Source organism: Castor canadensis, chromosome 11 (genome assembly GCF_047511655.1).
Source record: "Castor canadensis chromosome 11, mCasCan1.hap1v2, whole genome shotgun sequence".
Lineage (NCBI taxonomy): Eukaryota > Metazoa > Chordata > Mammalia > Rodentia > Castoridae > Castor > Castor canadensis.
This window is the reverse complement of record NC_133396.1, coordinates 77,317,932-77,332,912: the sequence shown is the minus strand read 5'-3', so window position 1 is coordinate 77,332,912 and position 14,981 is coordinate 77,317,932.

Here is a 14,981-nt window from a genome sequence, read left to right as displayed (position 1 = left end):
TAATCTTATGTCACAGCCATGTATAATGTTTTTACAATTATTATAAAATGTGTGAAAATACCAAGTTTCTTTTATATTGAGTGATAAGGTTTCAGACCGTGTCACGTTTTCTGGTATAGATCCTAATCCTAAATTTTGAGGGATAGACAACAGCAGGCACCACAAGGACAGGGCTTCTCTCAGGCCCTTGGAAAGAGCAAGAACCCTAGGTACATTGGAACTTCATTTTAGAGTTGGGTCTGGGTAATAGGGTTTAAGATTGTGATGTACAAAATGAGAAGGTCATGGATTTTAGTATTGTTCTTTATTCAGGAGCTACATTTCCTTTCCAAGCTTCATATTTCACAAATTCACAGTTGTGGGTGAGAAAGAGAACCAGATGGCACTGAGCAATTTTATCACAGGTGCTAGAAAAATTAATTTAGTCCATGACCTACTAAGTCATTCAGTAGGGGTAAAGAATACAAACGTGTTGGAGGTGAGAAGGTGGCAGCATTGACTACCATCTCTCACAGAAATACATTTATGCCAAGGGTGTTAAGTATATTTTACTAAGTTGGTGTTCAATACATCTTTATTGAAAAAGGCAGGAGGGACAGACCTGGACCATTAGAAAACTCTCTTATTAGTGCAGAACTTTCTGAGCACGGCCCCTTCTCTGTGTGACAGTAGTCAATTCTTCCATATTTCATTCAATCTCTAAAACAACTCATATTATCATAGATATATTACAGTTAAAGACACTGAGGTACAGAACATCACATGATTTGTCAAACATATTTTCGGAGCAGAATTGAGATTTGAACCAGAGAAGTCTGATGTCAGAGTCTACTCTTCACACAGTGATGCTGAAAATAAGTAACAAAAGCTTCTTGTTTAAAATCAGCTTAGGTTCTGACAGACTTTTAGGAAAGCTTTATAGATATGTATTTCTAAACATGCTCTTTAAATTAGAGTATAAATTCTTCCAAAAAAAAAAAAGTCAAAGAACATCTAAATAAAGACTTCTTTAATAGATTTCTGCTAGAAAACTTTTCTTAATTTTTCTCAAGACGTCTGATTTATGCAGATCCACACTGGAGAAATTACTGTAGTAATAAACCTGCCCGATGGATAGCTATTTTGGACACGTTGTTTCTGAATATAAATTCATGCTAGGAGATCAACGTTCTCTTTTCACCAAGTCATCATTTGTTTTTAGATGTCCTACCTGATCCGGAAAGTCATGCCACATAAAATCTAACCGAAATATTGTTGTGTACCAGAGAGAAGACCATCTGACTTGAGCCCTTGAGTTAAATCTTGGGTGATACTTTTAATCTACTGGCCTGAGTTTCCTAATGTATAAAAGGCTTTCTAAACTTATTCTAATTTTAAATTTTCCTATGATGTTCTAGTAGGAGGAAGTAAGCAAATTAAAATAAGGATTCATTTTAAAACCTATGTAATTGAGGAAAATGATATAGCATATATAGAACTGCAATACTTAGACACTTACTTAGTTGTTTGTAAAGTTGGAATTAGAAGATGCTAAATATAAAATGGTCCTAAAACACAATCTAAGTAAATTGGATGACATATTACTTGATTTTTAAAATTTTTACCTAGGTTTACTTTTTATTTCTATCATACTTGATAGCACTATACCCACTGTTTTCTTTCTTTCTTTCTTTTTTGCTCTAAAAGAGATGCAAATCAAAACTATCCTAAGATTTCATCTCACCCCAGTTAGAATGGCCATATTCGAGGGCAAAAACAATAACAAATGCAGGTGAGGATGCAGTGAAACAGGAACCCTTTAAACACTGTTGGTGGGAATGCAAATTAGTACAACCATTAAGTAAAGCAGTATGGAGATTCCTCACAAAGGTAAAGATAGAACTGCCATATGATCAGTGATATTGCTCCTGGGCGCCTACCCAAATGATACATAGAGACATTTGCACACCCATGTTTATTGTAGCACTTGTCACAATAGCCAAGCTATGGAAACACCCAAGATGCCCTAAAACTGATGAATGGATCAAGAAAAGGTGATATAGGTATATAATAGAGTTTTACTCAGCCATAGGAAAAATGACTCCATGTGATTTGAAGGTAAATGGATACAATCAGAGGACATTATTTTAAGTGAAGTAAGCCAGGTTCAGAAAGAAAAAGGCCACACGTTTTCTCTCATATGTGGGAGATCCAAAAGATAACCATATATACAAAAACAGACATAACCATATAAAAACGTATATGTAGAACATGTTTCTAATAGTGGAACTACTCTATGGAACTTGGGGAAGGAGGGAAAGGAAAAGAGAATGATAGAGCACCAACAACATCGTAAAACACAACATCTGTGAAGGCGGAGGATATAAGGATGTGTATTGAAAGCTGTTGAAAAATGGGGGTTGGGAGGGAAGGGGTAAGGGAGAGTAATGGAAGGGATTGAATGGACCAAAGTAAAGGATATTTACAGTGGGCACACACTGAGAAGCCCCTATGGACATTGACTTAGAAATTAATGACTAAAGACAGGACTATAAAAAAGGTACAGTGTGTGTGTGTGTGTGTGTGTGTGTGTGTGTGTGTGTGTGTGTAGGGGGCTACTTGTGGGAGGGGGGAGGGTGAATGAAGGAGGTTAAAGTAAAGGAACATGGTTGATGGACTTCATATACCTATATGAAATAGAACAATAACACCTGTTGCAATTGCTTGAAGTGGGGTGGGGAGGGGTCGAGGGGGAAGAGATGGTAGGGGTGATTTAACCAATGTACAATATGAGCCTATTTGGAATTATCACAATGAATCCCCCTGTACAATGAATATATCTTAATAAAAAGCATATATCAGTTGTCCAGTAGGGATTCATTGTGACATTTCCATATATGTTTATAATGTATCTTAGCTAGGTTCACCCCAGCCATCTCTCTCCCTCATCCTCCTCCTTCTACTTAAAACAATGACAACAGGTTTCATTATTCTGTGAATAATGACCATATTCACCCTCCTTTATTCACTCCATTCACCATCTCCCCTCCCATAAATACCCACCCCCTCCCTGGACCTGTTTTACAATCAAGTCCTTTCATTTTCAAGACTGTATTCATCGCTAAAAGTGGTTTTGCTGTGGTACTTCAGGTATATCCACTGGTTTACAGCACACCTTATTACTATGAAATGTATGTTTCTTATCAGCACCTTCATCTCCTTTTGAAGATTCAGGTGATAGTCCATTGTTTCAATTTCTGATTAGTTTTCTAGTCAGTACTACACATATAGACTTTATATTGTTTCTAATCTTTTAATATATAATAATTATGTATAGTATTTAATAATAAATAATGCTGCAAGAAATATTCTACCACATATATTTTGTTTATCTATGTAGATGAATATAACTGTAAGAAAACTTCTAAATATACAGTTATGAAACCAAAGGCTATAGATAGTAAAAATACTGGTAGATATTGGTCAATTGATTGAAATCATTCTTTGTATTTTAAGGAAATTAAAATTTAATTCTGTCATATTGATTTATTAATGCATTTATTCATTCAACAGCTATTAACTGGTCATGTGTTGAGTCTAAGGGACTGTTTTATATATCTATATATTTATCCATGTGGACACAGCAGTAAATAAAATACAAGTCTGAGACCAGATACTAAGTAGACATGAGTGGCAAAAGATGTATTTATCTAGAAATACCTGTTTGGAAGAGAGTTTTTCTGCATTTATTATCTCTGCCCTGAGTCAAGGCCTGCCCGGACACTCTTATTATGGTACATGGTGAAAAGAGCTGCTCTGATCCTGCTTTAAGGCTAAGGAACTCGTTTTTTCAACTGTTAGGAGGATTGCCTGCTAACACCTTAGCTACAGCTCAATGGCTCCTCTCCACCCAATACTCCCTGCTTTCCCATATGAAGGATGCTGCCTTCCAAGCATTCCTTCTTTGGTGAGCTCCCCCTGGGAAAGTCTCCATCTCAGAGGCTGTTTGCTCTGGAGCCTGAGCTAAAACAGGGCCATTTGCAGGTGCCCTGGTCTGGGAGGTCATACAGTCAGGATTGGAGGGTGAGGTTTTGGAATGGGTCTCAGTTCTTCTTAGCTCTTCCACACTGTACCACCTTCTCATAGTCAGTGTGATGTCACAATCCCTGCAAAATGTGATCCCCTGAGGAAGAGAGAAAAGGAGCTGTATCCTAGAGTGTATCCACATGAGCAGTAGCTCTGGATCTCAGGGTAAGCTCTAGGCTGACTCCTTCTTACTGGGGTTTGCTTCTGTCATTGTTATTGGTAGGAGTATATGTGCCCACACATACACATAAAATACACGTATATTTATATTTGTAGCTTTTATGTACTTATTATATTTATATATATATGTAATTATTATTATTTAGGAGTGTTTTATTTTAATGCATCTGTATTTGTCAAATTCTTTTACAGTTTTTATGTTTTGATATGAAGAAAGGCCTTCTCACTCAAATCTTCTCATGTTTTCCATTTGGAATTTTTTAAATTTATGCTAAACATTTGATACATTTGGAATTTATTATTGCCTGAACAATTAGGTAGAAATAGAGCTTAGTTTTTTTCTGTTCTAAATACTCAATATTATTTATTGAATAGTTTACATTTTCATTATTGAAAATTGATGCTTTATATAATTGGTTCTCTTTCTGAACTCTATTCTGTTGATCTTTCTTTCTTTCTTTTTTTTTTTTTTTGTGGTACTGGGGTTTGAACTCAGGGCCTACATCTTGAGCTATTCCACCAGCCTTTTTTTCATGAAGGGTTTTTTCAAGGTAGGGTCGCATGGACTGTTTGCCCAGGTTGGCTTCGAACTTCAATCCTTCTGATCTCTGCCTTCTGAGTAGCTAGGATTGCATGTGTAAGCCCTGGGCATCTGGCATTACTTGGTATTCTTATCTTTTATATTTTTATATGAATTTTGTAATAAGTTTCTTGTTCCCTCAAAAAATATATATTGGTACACAGGAGGCTGAGGGCCATGAGTTTGAGGTTGATATGGTTATATGACAAGATACTTGTTTCAAAAACCCAGAACAAGTTGGGCACTGGCAGCTCATGCCTGTAATCCTAGCCACTCAGGAGGCAGAGATCAGGAGGATTGCAGTTTGAAGCCAGCCTGGGGAAATAGTTCATGAGACTCTAGCTCAAAAAACTCAACACACAAAAAAAGAGCCAGAGGAATGGCTCAATGTGAAAGCCCTGAGTTCAAACCCCATTACTGCAAAAAAACAAAAACAAAAACAGAACAACCCCCCACACCATATCCCATGTATTTATGTATTTGTATTTTCATCGGCATTCTATTATTATTGCATTGCATCTATAGACTGATTTAAGGAAAATAAACATAACTGTAACAGTTGACCTCTTTAAAAAAATGAACGTGGGCTGGCAGAGTGGCTCAAGTGGTAGAGCATCTGTTTAGCAAGTGCGAGGCCCCAGGTTCAAACCCTAGTACTACAAAAGTAAATAAATGTGTTTTTCTTTACTCAACTTCTAAAATGTCTCTTTCTGGCTATACTTTTCATTGCATAATTCTTGCACATTTAAGTTTATTTGTAGATATTTTCATTATTGTTGGTGGTGTTATTGTAAATAAGATCTTTTATCATATTTTCTTAACTGTAAGAGAATTCACTGTGAGAAAGATGATGTTTGTGTATTAATTTGTATATAGTGAGTTTACTTTGAAATTTACAATTGTTACCAGTTGACCACTTGAGTTTACAGATATACAATCACAGCATAGGAAATAAATGATGTTTTCTCTTGTATTCCTTAATTTTTATGACTCATTTTTTTTCTTTTTTCTAATTACTTTGTCCAATTCTTTTTTTGTTGTTGTTGTTGGTAGGATTGGTGTTTGAGCTCAGGACTTCACACTTGCAAAGCAGGTACTCTATTGCTTGAGCCACACCTCTCGTCCATTTTGTTGTATTATTTTGGAGATGGGGGTCTCTTGAACTGTTTGCCTGAGCTGATCTCGAACCTCTGTCCTCATGATCTCAGCCTCCCAAATAGCTAGAATTACAGGCTTGAGCCACTGTCACCAGGATACTTTGTTCAATTCTTTGTTCAATTCTTTAAATTACGGTAATTAATTAAGGTAGAGGGCACACTGCTTATCTTATTACTGATGTTTACTAAAGTATGAATGTAGTTTCCCTATTAAGCATGATGCAATTGCAGTTTGAAAAAACTTTTTTGTGCTATAAAAAAAAAATCTATCCTTCCAGTTTTATGAAAGCTTTAGTTTGAATCACTAATGGGTGTTTAATTTTATATGTCTTTTGGCATCTTTAATGATGATTAAATGGCTTATTTCCTTTGACCTTTTAATTATATTCATTATAGCAAAAGCTTTCCTAGTACTGAAAAACCTTTGGGAAAACCCCTGTGAGTCATAGTGAATTATCTTTTGAATGTTGCCACATACGACTAGCCAACTTTTCAGTAACATTGATACCTGTATCTATTTTTTTTTCCATACTCGAGTATGAACTCAGGGCCTTGTACTTGCTAGGCAGGCAGTCTCCCACTTGAGCCACTCACTCTACCAGCCCATATCTCTATATAAAATGGATCTGTACTTTTAAATAATATCTTTGCCAGGTTTTGTTATTTTCTGTTGTATGTTAGTCTGGATTCTCAATTGGAAGAAACAGAAACATATTCTGACTGATCTTAGTAGAAAATGCATTCATGAAAGCATTTGGGAGTCTCTGGGAATATTGAAAATTAAATTAGGAGGTTACACACGCAAGAGCAATTACCCAAAGACCCTCTTTAGCATGGGGAAGACAGCATTCCCACCACCACTAATCACCAGGTGGTAGGGCTTGTGCTGCCAGTGCAATGGACAGGGCAGAGCTGCCATTGTTGGCTCTGGGGACCAGAAATTAATGCAACCTATTAATTCTGCTGCCTATTGTCAGATTTTAGCACAGAAGTTCTGGATCTTGAATTGCTGGTTGATTCATTGTCTGGGTGGACACATCTGATTGGTAGAGACTAGATTTTGTACTCAACCTTAATTGCAATGGAGGCTGGAAAATCAAGTGTCTGGTTATTCCTTCTATCTACAGCATAAACCACTGGCCTAATTGAAGGCAAATTCCTTAGTCAACATAGATGGTTTTAGTATTGTTGGACAAATCTAGGTCATGCTGGGTTTATTTTTAAAAAAAGGAAGAAGAAGAAGAAAGCAAGCTTTCTCCTGACCCATAGAATCTAGAATAAGTTAAATATAATTGAAATTATCTATTTGAATAATTAAATAGTTCATCTGTGAAATTCTGTAGATATGTATCATTTTAGGAACTAGGTCTTTGACAAATTGGTCATTTTTTCCTAATAAAATTAGTGTGTCTTAATTTCTTTATTTTTTATTTCACTTTTGGTATTTATATTTTCCAAAAAATAAACAGATTTTTCACTCAGATGATTCTGAGTTTAATGATGCAAGTATTTAATTTTTATTACTGCAATTCCTAGTAGGAAGGTTTCCTCCTGTCACCAATGTTTGTTATTATTGTTTGGAAATTTCTACCTTTTCTATTTTGGTTAGCTATGCTATGCTAGTGGTTAGTTTATTAAATAGTTTTTGTTTATTTATGAAAGTGATAAGTTTGTCTGTTATTTTATCTGTCTATCCCCAACCTCCACTGATCAGATTCTCCAGAGAAACAGATAAGAATAGGAAAAGATTATATATATCATGGGAATTTTATATATATATATAAATGTATATATATATATATATATACATGATATATACATGCATATATCCATGCACTTGTGGAAGCTAAGAAGTCCTAACGTACATCATCTGTTCATCCTTGAGCTGGCGATCTGGAAAGTTGTGGTGTAATTCAGTCTGAATACCTAAGAAGGGAGGGAGCAGGGATAAGAAAGTTCATGTAAGTCCTGAAGTCCAGTGGTCTGAGAACCAAGAGTTCCAGTGGCTGACAGGTGGAAGGTGGACATTCCATCTCAAGATGATAGAGAATTTGTTTTTCCTCCACCTTTTTTAATTGGATCCTCAATGTAGTGGGGATGCTTATCCACACTGTGAAGGTGGATGCTCTTTACTCAGACTCCTGACTCAAAGGTTAGTGTTTTCCAGAAATACCTTCAGAGACACACCCAGCTACCTGGGCATCCCTGAGCCCAGTCAAGTTGATACATGAAATAACTATCATACATCCCCGTGATTTGGTTATTACTTCTTGCCCTTAGCATATTAATTTCTTCCTGTGGGTTTCCTCATTTTTTGCTATTAATCTTTTCCTAACTTTTGGATTTACATTCACATATTTGAATTTGTTCTTTCTTTTTCTTCATTGTTTTCCAGAGATTTTTATTTATATATGTTATTTAAATTACATTATTTTCTAGATTTCTGCAATTTTGATTTTGAGCGCTTTTCCTCATTTGTATATTTTTAATTTACCTGAATTTTCATGTTTTGTTTGTAGTATTACTTTAAAATTTTATTACATTGGATTTGGAAATGTATAAGTATTTTGATAATTTATTGAACCTTATAATTTATTGATTTTTGTCTACTTTTCCAACGTTCTATAAGGAAAAATTCAAACATACTGTAAATTGACAGAATTTTACAGAGAACACCTACATGTTGAGCATTTAAATTCTATCAATAATATTTCATTACACTAACTTTTTCACATATTTCCCCATCTGTAAATCTATCTACACATTGATCCAATTTATTTATTTATTTATTATTTATTTCAGTACGGGGGCTTGAACTCAGGGCCTATACCTTGAGCCACCCCAGCAGACCTTTTTGGTGATAGGTTTTTATGAGACAGGGTCTTGTAGACTATTTGCCCAGGATGGCTTTGAACCTCGATCCTCCTAATCTCTGCCTCCTGAGTAGTGTGAGCCACCAGCACATGACCCCAATTTATTTTTTTCATGTACTTCAAAGTGAATTAAAAACATCAGTCCACTTTCATCTAAACACTTCATCATGCATGTCATTAACCAGAGCTTGATACTTAATCAGAGACTTTCTTCCTTTTGAAGTAAAATTTATCTATGATGAAGTCCAAAGATCTGAAGCATATAGCAGTTAAAGTTTGAGAAATTCATACATTGGTGTAATGAAGACCTTATTAAGATTTAGGTGTTGCCATCAGTCTTAGTTCATTTTTGTTGCTATAACAAAATACTTTTGGCTGAGTAATTTACAAACAGCAGACATTTATTCCTCACAGTTCTGGAGGCAGGAAAAGACTAAGAACCATGTGTGTACAAATTTAGTGTCTAGTGCGCGTTACTCTCTACTTTCAAAGTGGTGTCTTGACGCTGTGTCCTCACATAGCAAAAGGGGGAGAGGGAGAAAAGGTCAGACACCTCCCTCACTAAGGCACTAATCCCATTTAGGAGGGCTCTGCCCTTATGACTTAATCATCTTCAAAAGCGCCAACCATCACATACATCTCCCGGGTGATTAAGTGTTAGTGTACAAAGTGTGAGGGACACACATTCAAACCATTCTCCTCAGAAACCTCCCTCATGCCCCTTCCCACCCCAGAGGCATCCACAACGGTGATGCTGTTCCACGACAGCTTAGTTTGCCTATTCTTTAAATGAAAGCCAGTAGCATGAGTTCTTTGGTGCATGACTTTTCCAGCATGTTTGGGCAATTCCTTCACATCCTTGCATGTATTAGTAATTTCTTTCTTTTTATTGTGGAGAAGTATTCCATTGTAGGAATATAGCAAATTTATTTCTCCTTTCTTCTATGTATACCCCCATGGTTCCAATTTGGAGTTGTTAATTCAGCTATACACATGTAGCTACGGATTTTTCTATTTGGTTTTTCTCATTTTTTTAAACAAATACTCTATTAGCATTTAAAAGGTTATATTTTAAATTTGTTTTTGTTATTTTGTTATTTAGCTACATTAAATAGTGTCTTTAGCTATATTTGAGACTATTTATTATAGGTTGAGTAAGTGTTATGGATTGAATTTTGTCCTTTCCCCCCAAAATTTGAAAAATATTGACATCGTAACCCCTAGTGCTTGTGTATGTGACTTTATTTGGAATTTTTTTAGGGTAGAAAATAAAGTTAAAAAGAAATTGCTGAGATGGGCCCTAATCCAGAATGACTATTTCCTTTCAAAAAGGAAATTTAGACACAAGGACAGACAGACAGAATGCCATAGATTGGAGTTGAGCTGTTTGCAGTTAAGCCAAGGAACACCAAAGATTTCCAGGGCACAACCAGAAGCTTGAAGCCAGACCCGAAACAGTTTCTCTTACAACTGTGAGAAAGAATAAAGCCTGCTGGCACTTCCACATCAGACATTCGACCTCCAGGATTATGAGATAATGAATTTTTCAGACACCACCCAGTTTCTGGTACTTCGTTACAGCAGACCTAGTAAACTAATATACAATAAAATAAGCTAATGGTTCCTTTAGATTGTTTTCTGTGAAATTCATCCTTGTATTACATTTATTTTAAATTTGTCCTATAATTTCAATTTTTTTGTGAGACTGGGATTTGAACTCAGGGCTTTGAGCTTATAAAAGCAGGTGTTCTACTTGAGTCACACCTCCAGTCTATTTTACTCTTTTTATTTTGAAGATGGTGGTCTCACAAACTATTTGTCCCAGCTGACCTCAAACCAGGATCCTCCTAGCTCAGCCTCTCAAGTAGCTAGGATTACGGTGTGAGCCACCAGTGCCCAGTTTTAATATTCTTTTAACAATGAATGGAGATTCATAACATTTTTTTCACTGAAGGCCATTTTGCCTTGCATTCTGGTTTGATTGATATTAGCATCTTTACCAGCACTTTCTTTTTCTTTACGTTTGCCTATCAATGATTTCCTGTTCTCTTACTTTTAGTCTTCCTTTCTTGTTTTGTATGTGTTTTATATTGTGCAAATAGTTAGATTTTGTTTTTATAGTCTAACCAAGGTTATACATCTTTTACTTTAGACAACAAATATACTTAGCTTTAAGAAATCTTTTTTTCCCATGAAAAATGATACCTGTTGAAACTATTCCAGGAATGCTGGGGAGGGGGGATAAGGGAGAATGATGGAGGGGGTGAATTCAAGTATGATATTTTTGATCTGTTGTAAGAACATTTGTAAATGCCATAATGTACTCCCACCCAGCACAATAATTAAAAAAAATCTTTTTCCCATGGTTTCCAAAATGCGTTTGATTACACATAGCTTTTACAGTTCAGTGACACTAAGATTATATGTGTGTGTGGTTAGTATCTAATAACAGCAATTCATAGTTTAATTTGAGAATGATGGGTAGAAAGCATGGTTTTCTCATCTAGTCAGTGCCTACCAGGATCCCAAAATTCCCTTGTTTACAAAGGTTTCACATGCCTGATTAGCCATAGACTATTTTGGCAATTAAGTGTATGTATATACATAAAGCAATAAATCACAAGATACTTACATAATGGAAAAAAATGAACTGAAACTACAGGTTAGGCAATTTTCCAGAACTGACACTTCACCTTTCAATAGCAAAAGTTGCTGTTCGTTTTTTTCTCTTGTAAAGAGTCCTTTCCTTGACTTTTTGATCCAGTGCTCCCATGGCTTTTCTCCTCCATCTCTGACCATTCTTCTCTCTGTGTCTCTTGTGACAGTTGCATTTTTTAAACTTATTGATATGAATACTTAAGTAAGAGCCCCCCCCCCCCGCCCCCAGCTAGACTGTAAGCTTTATAAGGAGGAGTCTGATGGGTTTAGTCAACATTATTTTTTCTCTCTCTCTCCCTCTTTTACAGTACCTGGGGTTTAAACTCAGAGCTTCATGCTTGCTAGTCGGGTGCTCTACAATTTGACCCATGCTTCCAACTCACCATTGTCTTCTTAATGTAATGTGTATATGAAGTTAATGAGTGAATGAATAATTAAATGAGTGATAAATGACAATACATCTATCCATATGCATATTAAACTATACTACTGAAATTTAATATCACAAATGTCTCATCGTAGCAGTTAAATTTTTTACAAAATAATGGATACTCTACAGCATAAATTACAGGCAAATTCATAACTGTACACTTCTGTGATGATGTAGGTGAGCTTTCTCTGCATATAAAATATGATTTTATTGAAAGAAGTTAGGTTGTAGAATCTTCTACTTGCAAGTTATATCTATAGCAATATCATCAGGAAAGCAATCATTCAATGAACTAAAATGTCTATATTCAGAAGTCTGGTCTTGAGAAACAAGTAAATAGCTATGGCTCTTAAAAAAAATCTATTTACACAATGCTGTGTATTTCCACTCTAGTCACCTCATGTGGCATTAGTCAGAGCCAACAATTTTATGGTTCAGAAGTACGTCATTGCTATAATCACATTAACTTTGAAAAGAGCATCAGAAACAACACATGTCATACACACACGAGTATGGTAATGTGTACAGTGAAAAGATTTAGGCAGACTTAAGCTCTAATTCTGACTCCTTGGCAGCCTCCTTTTTGGTAACTTGGGAAAAATAATTTCTACCTTACAGGGCTGCTGTGATGGATTGTTGTCAAGGGCTGACTTCTTTCTGACAGATTCAGTTTATGGAAAACAGTGCTGTCAAAACTCTACAGGTGATTCTGGTGATGACTCAAACCTTTTCACCTCTGCCAGGCAGTTCACTTTTTATAACTGCCATTTAGTGAATGTCTGTGTTGAGCCAGACATTTTACTTTCACTAGCCACAATAATTACATGAAATTTCTGTGCTACAGGAACATTAAATAATTTGTGTATGATCCCAGAGGTAGTAGGCTTATGGGACAGAGTACAAGTCGAATGTTCATAGATCCTAATGTTCTTTTTCATTACTGTTTATACAGCATCTCTATTCCCAATAATTGAAAAACATATCTTGGCAACTTTGCTCAGGTTTCTGTATTACGTGTCATTTCTATGATGATATCGGAGAGCCTGCCTGGTCCAGGCAGTAGGAAATACAAGGCTGCCTTGTATTTGAAGGCTGGAATGAGCAATGCCGGCTTCGGGTGGAATATCAGAAATAAGTCTCACTCCTAGCATTCTAACTTTGTAGCTCTGGGCAAAGCTATCAATTTGTCTGCATTTTAGCTTCCTCAATTGTAAAACATAAATAATACATGAGATTACAAGAATTGCCTGACCCTGGTGGCTCATGCCTGTAATCCTAACTACTTGGGAGGCTGAGATTGGGAGACTTGCAGTTTGAGACCAGCCCAGGAACTAGCTCATGAGACCCCCATTTCCAAGTAGCTAGAACAAAATGGACTGGAAGTGTGGCTCAAGTGATAGTGCTTGCTTTGCAAGAATGAAGCCCTAAATTTAAACTTGAGTCCCACCAAAAAAAAAAAAAAAGAGAGAGAGAAAACCTTTTACAAAAATAAGACTGGTAGAGTGGCTCAAGGTGAAGGCCCTGAGTTCAAGCCCCAGTACCACAAAAGAAAAGGAGGGAGAGATTACAAGAATTTTCTCATGAGGCTTATTGTGATAACAGTGTTAACATGAAGTCTCACATCATTCACTTAGGAATTAAGAATGAAAGCGATACCATTAAAGCAAATTATAAAAACAAATAATATGGCTCCTAATTTATACTTTCATTTATTCGGGCATTATTTTAGTACAGTAACAAAAACAAGTATGTGCGTGCTTTAATTAGTTTTTGGACAACTTCGCATTCTTTCACCAGGAGACATGTCTTAGGACTTTGGCATTAGCAGGTTAAATTAACATTTAAATACACTTTTCAAATCATTTTCAAAGTTAAGTTCGAACTACCACGTAAGGATGTCCGTATGTCTTTCTTAAAGTGAAAGAAATGGTAATTTAAACTTTCTGCAGTGTGATAAAATAACAAGAGATGTGGATCTTCATTTTTGGGAACATTAGCTGTCTCTGAGACAAACAGAAGCCACATTCTTCCTAGAGAAAGAAAGAGAAGGAAGAGGACACTAGACATTCACACTGGCCACTCTAAAATTCAATATGAAGCCGGTGGCTCACGTCTGTAATTCTAGCTACTCAGGAGGCAGAGATCAGGGAAATCACGGTCTGAAGCTGGGCAAATAGTTCAAGAGACCCTATCTTGAAAAAACCCATCACAAAAAAGGGCTGGTGGAGAGGCTCAAAGTGTAGACCTTGTTTTCAAACTCTGATGCTGCAAAAAAAAAAAAAATCATTGGAAGTTTATGAAGAATATGAGAGGAAGATCTGTGATTTAATTTGTCTTTTGTGACATGCTTAAAAGACCAATTTAGCAGTCATAGATGGTTTGAGTCCTCTATAAAGAAATATGTTTTTCCTATCAGTTATCACCATTCCCAGGAATCTAACAACTATATGTAATCTAGAGCTGTACAAACATCATTTAAGGCCCACATCTACTTACAGAGTCCTGAGAACCACTTAGAATAAGTTACACTTAGATAAATATTTAGAATGTGATCTTCAAGATTTCTCTGACTAAACTGGTAGGCACCCAGTTTCCTAAGATTTAGTTTTAGAAAACTCAGTGCAGTATACCAGCTGGAATTCCCCATGCCACAGTTTGATGTTCTAGTAGGACTTTAATCCCAAGGTAAAACATGTGTAAAATGTAATTTTATACTGGAAATGATGCAACAGGGAGGAAGAAGCTAGCAAGGAAAATAAAAGAAAATATTTTCCATATACTAAAAAAAGACAGAACATATAATACTACATTGCAAAGCTGAGTGTGGACATTCTTCCTGTTGTGAACTAATTTTAAATTAAAGGAGATTATGATGGGCTATAAAGCATTTAGTCTCTCATCAGCTTCACTACATAATATTTATCAAATGCTTACTAATCTGGGTAATAACTTCTTGAAGTTCTCAATGTCTAAGAAAATATATAGTCCTTAAGATTTGGTATATGGCAGTAAGAAAAATAAAAAATGGTAGTTTTGTT